The sequence below is a fragment of the Phalacrocorax carbo genome, chromosome 9 (assembly GCF_963921805.1).
Source record: "Phalacrocorax carbo chromosome 9, bPhaCar2.1, whole genome shotgun sequence".
Lineage (NCBI taxonomy): Eukaryota > Metazoa > Chordata > Aves > Suliformes > Phalacrocoracidae > Phalacrocorax > Phalacrocorax carbo.
Genome location: NC_087521.1, coordinates 39213224 through 39230393, shown reverse-complemented (window position 1 = coordinate 39230393; position 17170 = coordinate 39213224). Strand labels below are relative to the sequence as shown.

Genomic DNA, 17170 nt, shown 5'->3' with positions numbered 1-17170 from the left:
TACAGCTGAGCAGCATTTGCACAGCGTCAAGGGCTGTTCTGCCTCTCACCCTGCCCTGCCAGCGAGCGGGCGGGGGGTGCACAAGGAGCTGGGAGGGGGCACAGCCAGGACAGTGACCCCAACTGACCAAAGGGGTATTCCAGGCCATAGGATGCTATACCCAGCCATAAAACCTGGGGGAGGAGGTGGAAGGGAGGACGTCGGGAGCGATGGTGCTTGCCTTCCCCAGTCATCGTTACGCGTGAAGGAGCCCTGCTGTCCTGGGGACGGCTGAGCACCCGCCCTCCGATGGGAAGGGGTGAATGAATTCCTTGTTTTGCTTCGCTTACATGTGCAGCTTTCGCTTTACCTGTTAAAATGCCTTCATCTCAACCTACCAGTTTTTGCACTTTCACCCTCCTGACTCCCTCTGCATCCCACTGGCGGGAGTGAGCGAGCGGCTGGGTGGGCTGAGCCGCCCAACGGGGGGAAACCACAACAGCTGGACACACCGCGGCTGCCCGCCTGCATGTGCCCCGGCGCTGAGCTGGGGGCTGGAGGTGTACGGCACCGCAGCACGAGCTGATTGCGGCCATTTTCAACACACTGATCTTGTCACTGCCCCGAGACTCCCTCGCCCAGCTCTCCGCAGCCGGGACGCAGCCTGCGGGCACAGCCTGCGGGCGCAGATTGCAGGTGCCGCGTCCCCCTGGCCCCAAGCACAGCCCCTGGCCCGGATGGCTCCCCTGCCCGAGCCGGCAGCAGCTTGTCCCCACCGGTGGGGGTTAGCAGGAGGCACGCTGAGCCCTCAGCCTGGCTGGGGTCTGGGCTGGGAGCTCCCGCTGCCTTGCCATGAGCATATGGCCTCCGGAGATGCCTGCCTCGAAGCACGCGGAAGAAGCAGCAAAGCCGGATTTGGCCAGCAGGGTAGTTTTACACATTTTTCATTAAACCTATGTTAAATATGGAAATACTGCAGAAATGAGGCTTGGTATTTCATGTGTGAGCTCTTTTGCACATTTTGGTGTTTCTGATGTTTGGAGATAAAAACAGGATTGACAAAACTGTCTTCTGGAAATGTACTTAGGTTTACTGAATTGCCATGGTAAATTTCTTTAAAAACTAATCTAAAATCAGATAGAGTTAATAAAATCTCCAGAAATGCTTCTCCAGTCAGATGAGCAAGGTAAAAGATTATTTCTTTTTTTCTTCTTATGTGTTTTTGAGAAAGAAAATTAATTCATTGTTCTTGTTTCAGAGTCAGAGCTCTATTGAAATGCAGGTCTCTTGGATGTGACCAGCAACACAATCCCGCCCTGGACTGAGCCAGTGGTTCGACAAGCTTGTCTCAGAAATGAAGAGATTTTTGGTGGTCATACATGGAGCAGATTTTTGGTTCTACCGATCGAGAACATCTTATCCGTGAGTTTTCCAGAAGGTAGAAAGCTTTCCTGGCAGCAGCTCCTTTTGCTATGTAGTTCGAAATCGGAGAGGGGAGTGATGAGAGAGAAAGCTAAATGGAGACAACAGTACCTATTTCTTTATTGCATATGAGATCTTTCCACTGGAGTGAATAAAGATAAAAATCCCACTTGAATATCAAAAAATGCCTTTCTGAAGTCTAGCTGAGCACTGCTTTATTTAGGTTCCTCCACAAAAGGGAAAATTTGACTGAAGCTGCCCCAAATGGATGAACAGTTTTAAAGAGAACATAAGGAGTGAGAAAACTTGCAAAGAGTGTGTGCGTGGGGAAAATTATCCACCAAAGGGAACTACATCTTGGAGACAGTGAAAATCTTGAAGAAAGCAAAGGTTTCCAGAAGAAAAGTGAAAAGAGCAAAGCACGTGGAATACCATGCAAAAGGTCGATCGGCAACACAGAGGAGAGGAAGGCAGCTACTCTGCGTTATGGTGGGGGAGAAGACTAAAGGCAGCCTGGGCAAGAAACGCAAACCGAGTGGCTATTTCACTTTATGGTTATGGCTTTGGTAAGGCTGTAGTGTTGAACACTGGTGCAGACAGGGGATGGGGAAAGAAAGCAAGCTGATGGAGACAGAATCTGTGGAAACGGATGAGGATGAGGAGTGGCTCAGACCACTAAGTTTTCCTACACATGGAAACGAGGTCTTCACCCAGGGTACTGTTGTGACAGACCAGAAACGAGGATTTTAATAACCATCAAACTGGGAATGGTATCATCAGGCGGGGAAAAAAGCTGCAATTGTTCCTGTATTTTAAGAGAGGGGGCTGAACTGAGACGGGAAAACATGAATCTTTAGGTTAGTCCTCAGCAGTGTGCAAAGTTGCAGGAGAAACTGAGAATAGCTAGCAGCTGAAGACAAGTGGATGTGGCAATTTTGGGTTCAAACAAGCCGCGTTTCAGAGGTGCAATTGCAGCAGAGTTCCCCAGCCAGTAACATTTTCTAATGACTGACTCCCCGGGCAGAATCATCATGGGCTTAACAACGCGCAGACCTGACGTGCATGGGCTTCGGAGGGGAAAAATGCTGATTTAAAGTTGGCAGGATGGAGACGCATCTGGTAACTGCCGGGCAGGCGAGGAGCTGGCTGCGCTGGAGGGGCTGGCTGGCTTGGGGAAGGGCTAGTGGGGAGCTCCCCGGAGGGGAGCGCAGGGCCACCACGCTCTGTGCGAGGGGAGCCCTCGCGAAGAAGTCAAGTGCACGATCGGTGCTCGGAGAGGACAGCAGCAGGGAGTGAGCCGCAACACAGACAAAGGTCCTAACACAGAAAAATGGTCTCAGTTTCCACCAGGGAATAATAGTGTAAGCAGATGTGAGCCTTACTGTGAATGCAGCTTCCAGCCTTGGTACTTTTCTGCTCCCTGCCAGCCCTGTCTGGGACTGGGAGTTAAACTGGGTGACACGCTCCTCCGCCGTGCCCACCCAGAGCCGGACGTGGGGATGTGGGCTCTCAGTGGCACCTCCATGCCCCGCTGCAGTGCGGACAGGAACGTGTAACACTGACACAGAAAAAAGCACCTGCAGATTTTATTGCTGAGCGATCAAACGGGTGAGCACCAGAGGAGTCTCTCGGTGGGTATATATAGAAAAGTGCTGCAACAGGAAAAAGAGAGGCTGCCTCAGATGCTCCCGTGCCATCTCTCTGTGGTACCTGGAAACCTGAGCACAGTGAGCACCTTTGGGGCTTTATTTAGAAGAGAAATCTAGGGGAAATCCAAGAATGCACCTTCTCAAAGCAGAAGCAGCAAGAATGCCCCCCTGGATGCACCCCCCGCTCCACTGCCGCCCCCCACCAGCAGTCTGAAACGTGGGCAAACCTCCGCCTGCTCCCAGCACCTCGACGGCCGACCCGCCTGGGGCTGCGCAAGGGTAGCAAGGCATTAAGCTGAGCAGAGGGTTTTTGTGCTGAGTGTTCGCGTTTCAGACGCCAGCAGCCCTGAGCTCCCTCCTACCCAGAAATCAGGTAAGCAGATTTTCAGGTCAGCGCCAAGCGACAGCTCCGGTGCGGGCTAATCAGGAGGACTGCTGAGAGCAGGCTGGAGCTGCTGCTGATGGGATGATGCTTTTCATTAAGGTGTCTGCTATTGCCAATGCAGAACTCACACTGAGCTGCAGAAACTCATAGAGACCTCTGCAAGTGGAGAGGCTGAGTGGGGAGACTGCGATGGCAGGGCAGTGTCTCAGTAATGGGAGAGGCATTTCTGAAGGGCATTATCTCTGATGCAGAGGGGAGTGTTTCCAGAACTGCCTTTTACTCGGCCCATAGGGACAACTGCTGTTCCACACAGCTATCTGAAGTGCTTGGTCATTGCCATGTAAAGGACATTTTCTGGAGATATAGTTCCCATTTCCTGTATAATTTCGTGTTCCTATACACACTGAATGCATATTCACACTCCATATTCATATTGCTCACTGATTTCATAAGAGCACCACATCTTTGCAGTCTTGCCTTCTGAGTTTGTAAAGTAACAGTGGTGGAGGGTTTTTTTTTTAGAAGACAGAGCATCTGATTAATTGCTCAGTATTCACACACCTCCTTCCAGAGAGCAGAGCTGGGTCCAACAGATGCTTTGCTGGGCAGGCAGGGTAAGAGGTGTGTGAGCGGAGGAGGGTGATGCTCAGGAGTGGGGGGTGTGGTGGTGGCTCCGGACCTTGCCGAGAGCTGTGCTCAGGCCAGTGTGGGCACCTGGCTGCAGGGACCAGACCCCCCCTGCCCGGGGGTGCAGGAGGGGGGCATGCTATCGGGAGGGAGTGCCCGGGGGGCTCCTGGCTTTTCAGCTCTGTGCCCGCATACCAGGCACCCCAGGACACCCCAGAGCCCCCACCCTCCAGAGCAGCAGCCAGAACGGGGGGCCGTGGCCAGTGTGGGGCGGCAGCTGGCTGTGGGGCCAGGTGCTCGCCCTGCCCTGCAAGGCTCATTCATTGCAGAGAGGCAAAGCCTGGAAACCCCTGGCTTCTCCCCGCGCTGGGACAGCAGTTCCTAAGAAGCCTCTTCCAAGAAGCTGCAGTGACCGAGCCCCTGTCACCCCTCAGGAGGGCTGGGGTGACCCTCTGGGCAGGGGACACCGTTCCTTTCGGAGAGGCTGAAGTGCCCCAGAGCGGGGTCTTGCCATACAAAGGAAACCCATTTCTCCGAGGGGATGACGGTGGGACCCCAGCACAGTCTGGCAACACTGACACAAGGGGAAAAACATCTAATAACTAATCTCCTCTGATTTGCAGTGTTTCCCAACCTTTTCAGATGATCAGCCCCTTTTTTGCAGCCACATTTGCTCAAGCCTGTGTGGTAGTATCAGCAACGCCTTCATTCTCCAGCTTCCCTGGTGTGACTTTCAAGCGTTGGCAGATTGGTGACCTTGCAGGGCAGGACGGCTCGTCAGTGGGAAGAGAGGGGGTTCTGGCTGGAGATGGCAGTACAGTTCTTAGCATCTCCTGACCCCTTCCTGTTACCCACGGCCATTCACAGCGTACTAGCAAATGTCAGCCAGTACCTGCAAAACATTCCTCTTCAGGGGCTAGACATTAGAAAGAGAAAAAAAAAAAACCAAACCAAGTCTGGAAGCTACAGTAGGAAACTTAAAAGTAGAAGTATGATGCACATTTTTAACAATAAGGGTAGTAAGTCATTGGAGCAACTTACCCAAGGGGCCATTCAAGTTTTGCCTATTGAAGTTGTTTTTCTTTAACCCAGCCTGGTTTCTTCTCCAGAGGAACTTCAAACAACAGCAAAACCCATGAGCGTGTGGCTCTTGGCCTGCGCTCTGTGGCAGGTCAGACTGCGGATTATATACCTGCCTCTTTTCCTCAAGAAATAAAAATCTGTGTTTGCCACCTTGGAAGGGAACGTGGGATGCAGCCCTTGAACTCGCTTGTGCAGGGCGCGGTGCTCGGGACCGTGCAGGACTGAGCCTCCGCTCCCTGAAAGGTCAACACCAGCAGAAGCAGCGGAGAAGCTTGCGTTAGCAACGGGAGGAGTAAAAGGGTAATTAACAGCGACAGTTCTTGACCCAAGCGTCCCTGATCTCCCTGACTCTTGTAAAGGGAGTTATTAGTCAAATACAGTGACTGTGTGTGAAACAATTATCGCTAATTACCATCAAGTCATGGCATTCTGAGATTTTTAAACACAGCATGGAAGTCTTGTGTGATTAGAGAGACCAGCAGGGCTAGGAGCTTTCTAAGGCAACTAAGTGTTTTCCATGCAGCATATTCCTAAGAATACGAGACGATTCAGTGCCAAACAGGTGACTTTCAATGACATAATATTAAAAATAAAGCAGGCTGAGACCAAGAACAGGCACAGCTATGCAGCAGGTAGCCCTAGCCCTCCCCTCACGCCCTCTCATAGAAAAGAAACGATGGGAATACCTGGCACCTTGTGACTGTTCACGCGACGACTCCTCAGGTTTTGGCTTACACAGCTCGTGCCAAGGGAGGCCCGATGGGAGCTGGGAGCAGAGCCATGGGGTCAGAGAGAGAGCACCACGTGGGCAGGAGAGCTGACCAGACAGAGCCACAGGGCCACGACGCAGCCGCTGTCCCCGGCAGCCGGCGTCTCCACGTATCGAGCCTCGGGCAGTCGCATCAGAATCTGCCAGCTCGTGGAAATGGTATAGACCACATGTCCAAGCTGGAAGGTCTAAACCATCACTTTACCCAACAAGCTTTTGAAACGGACCCAAGAGCAGCAGGACTGCTGAGGCTTTCCTGCCTGCCGGTGTGGTGCAGGGGACGCCCGCACCGTGGTGGAGGAGGAAGGATGGGCACCCTCACCCTCGGCTAAGGAGCTGTTTCGTTCACAGGTGCACGAGTTCAGAGTTACAAGTTACGAAACCTCGTGACTTGAGTGGTGTAAGTGAATTCACGTGGAAGACTAGTCTGGGCAAAGGGGATTGAGCCCTTGTTTGTCATGTTTGTTTGTTATATTTCTTAATGAGCTCATAAAATAAAGGTTAGTTTACAGAGTACGTTGTCCTGTAAATGTGAGAGGTCCAAACAGACCACGACACACCTGTTAGGTCTCCTTACCAGCTGTAATATAGTATGTCCTTGGCCATGCAGGGCAAAAGCTAGGAAGGCCAAAGCAGAGATGTACTCCATAGGGCAGCAGTGGCTGCACCGGCGTCCGGACACCTCGGGCCGGTTGCCTCCTGTCCCACGCTGCGGAGCCGAGCAGAACAGCGAGGAGGTACGGATCCCATATGCCCGGAGAGGTGCTGCAACAACGCAGTGCCTGCAAAAAGGAAAAGAGGGTGGGTGCCAGGGAGCGAGGAAGTGAGTTTTAGCACCTCTAAATCCCTGGAAAGGGTTAAATCCAAGTCTGAGTCAGGACCTTTAACCCATTTTGTGTTGTGAACATAAACGAGACCCAGTTGGCGAATGTAAACTCCTGCAACCCACCCGCAGACGAGCCTGTACCAAACCAGCGACCCCAGCAGCCTCAGGGAGAGGCACGTGGAGAGGGTCCCGCTCCGCGTGCGGCCCCTCGGCATCGCTGCCTGCGAGGGCAGCGGCGACGCGGCCGCGTGCTGCGGGACGGAGCCACGCTCCGTCCGCCCAAAGGCAGCGAGCAGGGCAGGAGGTGGCAGGAACGGGGGGGCGTGGGGGGCAATGCATGGTCCCGAACGCTCAGCACAGCCCCAGCACGCAGTGCCGAAGACCCTGCCATCCCCAAAGCGCGTCTCGGAGCCCCAGCAGACCAGCTGGGGACTCCCCTGCCTCGGTGGCACTGTGGTGGCAGGAGAAACTGCATGGGAGGGACACAAGTGCTCCCCACAGACTGCCCCACAGCAGCCGTGTATAGGAAGACAGGCCTGAAAGGCTGTAACAACGTGCTCGCTGCCCTGACCAGGCAGAAGAGTAAATCCTAGACTGGAAATACTGTGTCATGGTTAAAGCAAGTAATTCAATAGCGCTTGAAAATTGCTTAGTCTCTTTCTTATTAGATTTATCTCACAGCCCTTCCTTCCTCCTCTGTAGGGTTCTTTATTCAGAATTTGCTCAAATATTTTCCTTCAGAAGATTTGATATCTCAAAGTGCAAATATCCAAACCCTGTATCATTTTGTAATTTCATACTCCATGGTTCTTTCATATGCATATCACTCATTTGCTATCCCTTTGAAGAATGCAGCTTGAGTAATGGAAGTGAAAGAAAACCCATTCAGTGTTGATTTTAATTGAACAAGCTCAGAAGCTGTGGGGATCCACGCCAGACTCCAGCTCACTCTCTTTTGAAGAGTTATTACTAGACTTTTTTTGCCTGTGTGTCTCTGTATTTTTTTTCCAGTTAGCAACTTCCCCAAAATATTAGTTACTTTATTATTTTCTGAGTTCTGCTTGTTTGGGATGCTTATGCCTAATAATCATTAAATCTGCTTTCTCCTCCTGTTCAATGGAATATTGCATTCCTTGTCTGGGGAGCAAAACATCAGGCAAAATTAGACCTTGCCTGCACTCGGGAGTAAAATTCTGCAGTAACAATTGGCTCGTTCTTGGTGTAGCTGTGTCACTTCAGTGAGGTCATGGCAGTGGTGAGCTTCTGCAGGCTTTAAACTGTGACAGTAAAGACCGTAAATGAACGACTGTAAAGGCTGTAAATGAAATAATTTTTTTCTTTTTTTTTTTCTTGTGTGCATACATGAGGTCTCTGGTCGTTCTTCATTCTCCCAATCCCGCTCAGCTGAACGTGAGCCCTCAGTTTGTTGCTTGGGTGTAAGAGAGGAGATGGGACACGCAGAAGAAGGAAGGCAGTGCCAATTATTAGAGACTCTCTCCCAGGCAAGATTTGGTTTAAGGAAAACACATCAGCAACTGGTAGAAGAGCAAACAATTTTTCAGGCTATTATGGAAATGAGCTCTCCACATGGCTCTTACAGAGCAGCAAGCATGCTAAGGGAATTCAAGCAGGCTGGTCATGTTGATTTTGCTATTTTCTACTGAGAAGTCACCTCAGCAAATAAGCAATAAATTGCATAAGAAAGAAATGTGACTAAGAAGAATTTTAAAAGACCAAACCCCCAAAACCCACTACGAAAAGAGTGCAAGTGTTACGGGATATTAAAATATTGATATTATAATATCAAGGGCACACCCAGATACTGCTAGACGGAGGAGACAGGCAGCAGAGTGCATCCTTAGCTCAGCCGCTCCGTTCTGTTGAACAGGCAAGGCAGGGGATGCTGCGCCCTGGTGAAGCAGGACAAGGTGCCTGTGCGATCTGCCAGGTGAAGCACATCCCACCCACACGGCCCCCAGCGCTTCTGTCTGCTTAAACGCAGCAGCAGCCCGCTCAGCCGATGGTGCGTGGGCTTGAACGGTTGCCAGCTCAGATCGAAGGCATCTCCACTGGTGGTCTGCCATTCCTCCATCATCCTCCCCATCCCTTCGTGCCTGTCTTGGCTTGAGAGAATCGGCAAGCTCCCTGACGCCAGGTGAGGCGTTCCTGCTGCTGGCAGACAGCGGCGTCAGGTCGAACATCGAGGGGGGGCCCCGCAGGCACCTGCCGCACGCCCATCGGAAGCCTCCGTTCCGTGGTGGGTGATCGAAGTCCTCCTTCAGCAATGGGCAACCGCTGCCCCTGGATCCGGTGGGATTAATCTCCCTCTGAGGAAGAGCATTAGAGCAGTTTTTCCCCCAAACCAGCTCACCAGATAGCAGCATTCCAATGCAGCAGTGAGTCCCTTCCTGGGGCCACTGGTCCGCTTTGGCCTCCGCCTCCTGTGGTTAGCAGAGTTGGGAAAGTAAAAGGCACTCCTACGCCAGGAAAAGGGCTTCGCGGACTGAAGGTGGGGTCTGTCCCCTCAGAAACACCGCTACCTGTATGTCTGGTTACAGCTGGAAAATGGGGTTGCTCACAGTGTCGGGAGCCCCCTCCTTCTCATCTAACCTCTGCCCCAGCTCCAACGCTGCCCTCCCCGGCCGCAGGGGACCCGTGGCAGTTCCCCTGCTGCTTTGGTCCCTGCCTGCCCCGGGAGCACTTGTCCCATGGCCTGGGGGTGACAATGAAACCAGGCAGAAGGAAACAGCCTTTTTGCAGGTAACAGGTTTTTTGGGGTAGGCTGTTTATTTAAGTTACAACTGGTCTTATTCTCCGTTTTTGATTTACAGCCCTGCAACAAATCTCTATCTTCCCATTTCATGTGCAGGGTCTCCACCCTGCCGTATTTCCTCCCACTCCTATATCCATGCATGCCGAATTACACAAGCCGTGTTTTGACGTGTTTTCCCAGCCACGAAGCAGCCTGTCGGCCGCTGGGCTGGACGTGGCCAGACAGCCATGGGGGTGAGCAGAGCAAGCGTGTGGAGCGTGAAGCCCTCGGGAGACAGATGCGGCGCTTTGGCTGGATGCTGCCCCCGTGCCCGGAGCTCGCACGCTGGCTCAGGGGGTGGGCAGAGCCCTGCCCACAAGGTTTGGGGCTGGCGGGGGGAAAGGCTCTTAGATGGCATGGCAAACTTCTCTCAGTTGTGCCTCAAGGACCTTCCCAGACAAAAATGTGCTTATGCAATGCAAAATCGTTGCACGTGCTGGATCACTACTGGACATCCAGCACTAATTTGTGTTAGTCCTCCAGCTTATATCTACAGATTAAAAGGGACTGAAGGATATAAACCACTCTCTGGTTTATATCCTGGTAGAAATCTTCATGTAAACATGCAGATTTCAAAAAAATCCAAAGTATATCAGTGCTTTATTTTATGTCTCAAAAAGCAAATCTGTTAAAAGAGCAAGGAAAGAGACAGTGCAATTACCGCAATGATGAATTTAAATCTAATTTGAACTGTTTTTTAAAAATAGATTTTAAAATGTAAAAAAAAGGATACACTTCAGCTCTTAAGTATCTCTTTACTTGGTTTGGCTTCAATGGATGAACTGAGTCCACCTAAGGACAACCCTGGCACCAGCCCCCCTCCTCCCTGTCACCAGCAGTGCCAGCCACAGGGACGGGCAGAGCGGGGCTGCTGGGAGGCGCCCGACGAGCACTGAGCATCTGCGCTGCTGCTTCACCACTCGCCAGCATACCCCGGAGCGAAACACAACACCAGTTCACCTAAAATAAAATCAGAAGTAATGATGAGGAAGGGGCCTCTCCAGAACCTGTTGCCTGGGCCAGGTTCACGCACAGCTCGCCCCATGCCTCCCTGGCTGGCGAGAGGGATAACTGTGTGCTCCGCGGCTCTGGGAAGCGCTGGTGCTTGCTGCAGCTTTGCGTGGCAGCCGGGGAGGCTCCCACCTCCTGCCTGCTGCAGCCCGGTTAAAAGGAGACGTAATGCCTACGAACTGGTAGGAACGGTCTTTGCCATTTTTTTGTACAATGCAACAGCTCCCCCATCTTACAGACTAAAGAACTTAAAATGGAAAAAAAATCCCCGGGAAACGAGTACTGGGGTAACGTAACACGCTTCGCTGCTTCTTCGGGAGGGAGAGGCTGGCGCTACGCTCGTGCCCGCAGCGTTTCCCATTTCCCAGGTGCTCTGGAGGAGGGGGATCCACTCCACACAGCGCAGCACTTGACATTTCAGTGATTAAGGCTCTGAATTTTCTTCTTGTAAGGATGAGTAAACACTGCAGTTTCCAAATACTTTTTGATGAGGTACAACAGTCTATCTTAAAGAGCAACATTTACTGCCTCTTGCCTTAGAGTTTTTTTAGCTTGGATGCTACAACTCGCAGCCACCCGTCTGTTGCTCTCACTGCTACGCTGCACTGCTCTCGGTCTCCTTTAGGGTGTACACGCAGCACGCTGTGATAATGCTTGGAGGCACCTGCTGAGAAAGGGCCAACGTAAAGCACTGTGCTTGGTGTGGAGTGATGTATGCCCAAATAGTCGCTCCTTCAGACCTCTGCACAGGCATCACCACCTCAGAAAAGAGGCACTTCTCCTTTCTTGCCCCAATGACAGTGCTCAGTTTTGCTTGCCCAGCAGTTTGGCAGGGACTCCTGAGGATGCTGCCTGCTTCAGCTGCAGCTTGAAGGATGGCTCTGGTTTATGACGTGGGGCCAGGGAGGAGGTCTGAAGAGATGAGGGACAAGCAGCCCCCTGTGAGCGCTGTGGAAGGCACACGCACGGGTTTGGAAGGTGTGGGGAGCCAGCTCGGAGGGCACAGCACCCCATACCCAGCCAGCTGCAGTGAGGTGGCACGGTGCCCAGGCCTGCGCTCCCTCCTTCATGAGGTGGTCAAGGGTTAGAAAGAGTGCATAAAAGCAGGTCTACGTATTATTTGTATAAAGTACTTTCCTCACGAAGCTCTCGTATTTCAGCCAAAAAAAGAAATTATTAAATCATTTTAAGATGATACCTATGGGGCAGGAATGATTTTAGGTTAAGGAGTTACTGGCTCTACCAGGAAAAAGGCATTAACACTATGCTTGGAGGCTGGAGTGAGACAAAACTCACAGCAAGCACTTACTAGAAAGGGTAATGGGTGGGGTACATGGTGGTTGAGCCCCGGTGGGAGTGGGGGCGTCCCCAAGGCAGTGCAAATCCTAAGCAGAGCTATGCGGGAGCTCAGCTGAGTAACACCAAGCATCCCCAGCCCTGGGGGCCATGCAGGCCCACACCATCTATGGGGCTACGCTGCCAGGTACGCGAGGGCACGTGCCTGATGGCTCCCCTGGCCACGCACCTGCTCCCTCCTAGGCCACTGAGGTCTTTCCCAAAACAGTCCACTGCTGGGCACCAACAGGAGCGTGCAGGCACAGACCCCCCCGCCCGGTGTCACCCTGGGCAGCTGGGAGCACCCCACGGAGAGACCATGGCAGAAGGGCCAACCAGAGGGAGGGCAACGGTTTCAGGGTAAGACCTGCAACAGCACAACAGTCGCGCACTGTCAGTTCGGGCTGGGTCCAGGATTCACTTGCTTTGCTCTGACATGGAATAAAATGCACTGTTGACCACTCCTGTTCGAAAGCTGCTGGGGTTTCACTCCACTTCTAACTAGCCATGGAGCTATACTTGGTGGTGGTAGGTCCCCAGTTACGCCAGCACAAAGAGCCTCTAGGAGAGGGGCAGCTGGGCAGAGCCATGCTGCCCAGCAGCATCACCCACTGAGCAGCTGAGCCAAAGGCAAGTCACACACAACCCCTGGTCCTTCAGATCCAGGTCCATGCTTGTCACTGACACTGCACTCCCCGGAGGGGACACGCATGATCTCTTGCAGCTGGAGTGGCTGGCTTTCTGCAAGCACATCACAGCCAAGAGCAGCCTTCGGGGCTGCCCTGCTTTCACACAAAGACCCCAACACCAGCCCTGTTGCTGCCGTGGGACAGCACCCACACGGCAGCCTGACGACAAGGCCCAGGGACCCGGAGGTGGCTGGAGGAGACGTGTCGTGAGTACACAAAGTCAGAGCCATCACTGCAGACACATCCAGTGGCCTGGACATTGGCCATGTCATGGGTGACAGATTGGCTGTCCATCTCACCCAGCAAACCTCCCCAGCACATCCACAGCTCCCCACGCTTCCAGACACTCCAGAGAGGAGCAGTTTTTCCACTGGGTATATTAAGAAGGCAGCGGTGCCATGTCAGTCCCACATGCAACACAGATTTCAGGCTGGCAAAGAGGCCACAGCAGCCCTTGCTCAGACTGCTGAGGCCAGAGGGTGCAGGATGTTATCGTAGCTGCCTGCAAGGAGGCAGTTTCTGGACTGTGCTGTAATGGTACCAATTCAGGGAGGTCCTGAAGCAGTCCTCATGGTGTTTTTGTGCAGGGTGGTAGCAAACCGATATACCCTCCAGTATACACAAGGCTCTGAGCACAAGCTTCCACTGAGTTCCCACTGGGCTTTTTCATTTCCCTTGCCCCAGCAAAGCTGTACCCAGGCACCTGCCTCCTTTCCCGACACCAGCCGCACAGCTGGCATCGCCGTCACTCCAGCATTCTGCTCCTGGGGCAGCAGAGAACTGGCAGAGCAGCAAATGCCTGACCGCGAAGCCCAAGATGACTGTCTGATCTGGTAGACATCAGCCAAGGTAACAGACGCTTCACCACGGAGCATCTTCTTGTCTCTCTGTTCTCTTCAGAGGAGAGCACGCTGTGGAAGCTGAATCAGGGCCAAGCATGAGATTGTCTCCAGCTCCGAAGGACAACCGTGCTAGAACCGAGTGTTAGGGAGAGCAACCGCAGAGCCAACCCTAGCAACATCAGTGTATTGACATGAGCTTTCCCTCAAGGGAGTAGCGTCATTCCCTCCTGCCAGCATTTTAGCCTCCCTGCCCCTATAACAACTCCAACCAGCTCCATGAAATAGCAGCTGGGGCGTGGAGATAAACACTAACTTATGAGACCCAGCCTGGCTGCCAGGCCCTGGGCAGCTCCAGAGGCTGCTGGAAGGGCAGAGGATGGCTGCTGCTCTGGCAGGTGCATTCCTCCCTGGACCAGGGTCACACGCTGCTGCAGAGACCACAAAACCAAGCTCCCTTTCCACCACAGAGTTTGCAAATTTCTCAGAGAGCAACTTTCTCAGGTCACATGGACAAACCTGAGCCTGAGCGCACTGCTGCGCTCCCTTTCCTCACCCGCACTGACGCTAGGCACTGCATCCCAGGGCACGAACATCTTTTACACAGCGTCAGCAGAGGGGCGTGAGGACTGTCACTTCCTGGGATGGGGCTCCCCCCATGTGCATCCCCAGCAAAATGTCAACGTGTCCCTGCAGCGTTGCTTCCGTTGCCTCTGAGCGCACAGAGCGGTCTCCGCTGCACCCTGCGGCAGCGACTGCCCTGCGTGCTGGTCGAGCTGCAGACCTCATCCCGAACGCTCAGGCTGGAGAAGCCGAGCAGACCTGGGCAGCCCCAGTAGAGCCGGCGGCTGCCTGCCATCCCGAGAGGAGGGTGTCGGAGGAGACGGGGCCCACTGTGCAGGGGGTGCGCGGCACGTGCCTTCTTCCAGGTGCGGGCTGCTGGCAGCTGGCGAGGTTCTTCAGCTCCTCTTCACTGTTCTACGGGCAGTGCTCCTCTTACTGCTCTGCTTCGGGTCCCGCAACATCACCGGCATTTTCTCACAAAAGAGCATTAAAGGAAGGTGTCACTATTTTGTAGCGTGAAATGCACTTTTCTCCCCGTTACGAGATCCCCGGAGATAGAGAAATCCCTAAAAGCTCCCAAATTTATTGACCCCCAAGATAAGCCAACCTTTCTATTCCCTGCCAGGACCATCCCCTCCTACAAGTCAGGTGTTACGGCCCGTGACCTCAGACCAGGCGCCTGGAGGTCGGTCCGCCGGGCGGGCTGCCGCGCCGGCCCCCCGGGGGTGCGCAGAGGCCACGCCACCGTGCAGGTCCGCGCCGAGCCGAGCCGCCGCCGCCGCTCACCCTCGCGTGTCCGCTCCCGGCGCCGCGGGCCGATCCTGCGGGCGCCTGTGCCGGATAAACCCCCACGTCAAACCCCGAGCGCACCACGCAGGACCGCGACACCCCGCCCGCCCCGGCGCCCCGGCCCCGCGCGGCTCTCGGCCCCTGGCGGCGTGGGGCTGGGCGGGGGCGGCGGCCGCGCTCGGTCCCCGCCGCCGCAGCCGGGCCCGGCGGAGGCGCGTCCGTGTCCGTGCCGGTGCCGGTGCCGGTGCCGGTGCCGGTGCCGGTGCCGGTGCCCGCGGCGGTGCCCGCGGCGGTGCCCGCTCGCCGCTCCCGCCCGGCGGAGCGCAGCCCGGCCCCGTGCCCGGCGCGGCGGGGGGCGGCCCGGCGGCACGTCTGCGCGGCGGCCGGGCGGCTGCGGCTCAGCCGTGCGTGCGGCGGGGCGGGGAGGCGCCCGGCTCCTCCAGCCCGCCCCGGCGCGGCGCGGCGCGGGGGAGGCGGCGGCTGCCTCCATGCTGCAGCGAGCGGCACGGCTGCCCGGGGCCGGGGGGCAGCCGGCGGCGCGGAGGATGGGCGCGGCAGCCACCGCGGAGGGGCGAGCCGTGGGCGCCGAGCACCCCGCCCTGCCCCGCTGCAGCGCCCGGCGCCGCGGCTGCTCCGCCTGAGAGCGCCCGGCGCGGAGGGGCGCGGAGCCGCATGGCCCTGCCGCCCGCCGCCCCTGCGCGCTGCGCGGCCGCTCCGCTCTAGCGGCACACCCCCACCCCCACCCCCGTCCGCCCCCCGCCCCGGGAGGCGCCGTCCCGGCGGCGGGGCTGACCGCGGCCGCGCTCCTCGCCCCGTCCCCGTCCGTCTGGCCGCCCGCCCCTCCGTCCGTCCGTCCGTCCAGCGGCAGCGCCCCGGCGCGCAGGATTACGCAGCTGGGCGAGGATTAACCTGGCGCAGGTACACGGCAAGGTCACCGGCCGGCGGGCGCGGAGCTGGCCGCCCGCGGCGGGGCGATGCGAGCGGGCTCGGCGGGCTGCGCCGCTGCGTGCCCCGCGCCGTCCCCCCGCCTCCCGCCCGCCGCCGCCGCCCGTGCGTGTGTGCATGTGCGCTGCCTGCCGCCGCCCGCCGCCGGAGCCGCGCCGCCGCGCCGCATGGGGCCGTCCGCGCCGGCTGCCCTGCCCGCCCCGGCCGCGGGCCGCCGCCGCCGCCGCGAAGCCGCTCTAGGATGCGGCTGGTGAGCGCCGGCACAGGGCGGAGAGGCGGCCAGCCTGCCCGCCGCCAGAGCCCGGAGCCCGCCGGAGCCCGGCCGCACCTGCAGGGGAAGCGCTCCGGACGCCGTCCTTCCCCGGGAGGCGCCAGGTAATCGCGGAGGGCTGCCGTGCCCGGCTCCATCTGCATTGCAGCCCGCGGTACTTATTCACGGGGGACCGGGCGCGGGGGGGGGGGGGGGGAGGGGGCGGCCGCGGCGGGGTCCCGAGCCGGCCGGGGCAGGGGGAGCCCCGCAGCGCGGCGGGCGGCGCCGGGACGGGGCCGGGGATGGGACCGGGGGCGGCGGCGGCGGCGGGACGCCCCTCCCGGGAGGGCGGCGGCCGCGGGGCGCGGAGGCTGCGCGGCGCGGCGGGGGGGGGGGGTGCCCCGCGGACGGGCCGGGCCGGGCCGGGTCGCGCTGCCGCCGCTGCCCGCGGGACGGCGCCGGCGGCCGCCCGCGGCCGGGGGTGCTGCAGGGCCGTGTGGGCCGCGGCGGCGGCCGCCGCCCCCTCCGCGCCGCGGCGCGCTGCTGCCGCCGCCCGGGGAGCGCCGGCACGGCCGGGCCGGGCCGGGAGCGCGGCGGGGCCGCCCGCAGCCGCGCAGCCTCCGCCCGCGCCGGGTCGCGGCGATGCGGCGGGCGCTGCCCGTGCCCGGGCGGAGGAGCCAGCCCGGGGCGCTCCCGCGGGGCCCGCGGGCGGCTCGGCTCCGCCGGCGGCGGGCGCGGAGCTCCTCCGAGCGGAGAGGGGGAAATCCGCGGCTGCCCGCCTGCCTCCTCTCGCCGGCCCCTGCCCTCCTGGCGGCCGCCCCGTCCTGCAGCCCTTGCCCGGCCACACACCTCTCTGCCGGCTCCTCTGTCCTGGAGGGCTGCCGCTGGTCCCCAGCGTCCCAGGATACGAATGCGCTGCTCTCCCGTCCCCTCCCCTCCGTCCTCCGTGCCGTGAACACTCCTCATCTGCAGGCAAGCAAATGTAGGGCAAGATAAACCTTTTTTTTCCTGCTGGAAGGTTCCCGTTAGGGGAGCTGGTAGAGCGGTTGTAGAGGAGCCAGCGGAAACCTCACAGCCATGTTGGTGCCAGGAGCGCACGAACGTCCCGGTTCGTGGGAGCAGCCGGAGCCGAGGAGAGGCCCGCGGAGGGGGAGCGTGCGCAGGCACGGGCCGGGCTTGGGGCCGTCGCGCCTAGG

The 17170-nt window shown here is 57.4% G+C and overlaps 1 protein-coding gene and 1 long non-coding RNA gene across 4 annotated transcripts in view; one reads left to right on the top strand and one right to left on the bottom strand.

Moving 5' to 3' along the window:
• Positions 1-3250: 3250 nt before the first annotated feature.
• Positions 3251-17062, bottom strand: LOC135315087 (uncharacterized). The gene is made up of 4 exons (XR_010374538.1): positions 16824-17062; positions 6492-6696; positions 5832-6093; positions 3251-4978 (listed from the first exon to the last, which is right to left on the bottom strand). It is a non-coding gene; the product is annotated as an uncharacterized LOC135315087 (long non-coding RNA).
• The window catches only part of LRFN5 (leucine rich repeat and fibronectin type III domain containing 5), a 66163-nt gene continuing 64184 nt past the window's right edge, over positions 15192-17170 (top strand). The window contains exon 1 of one of the 3 annotated variants that reach the window (XM_064461215.1): positions 15192-15697. The gene's annotated coding sequence lies outside the window, so the exon portion shown is untranslated. Of the gene's footprint in view, positions 16100-17170 lie in introns of all 3 variants that reach the window. The other 2 variants (XM_064461214.1, XM_064461216.1) reach the window with 2 other exon arrangements.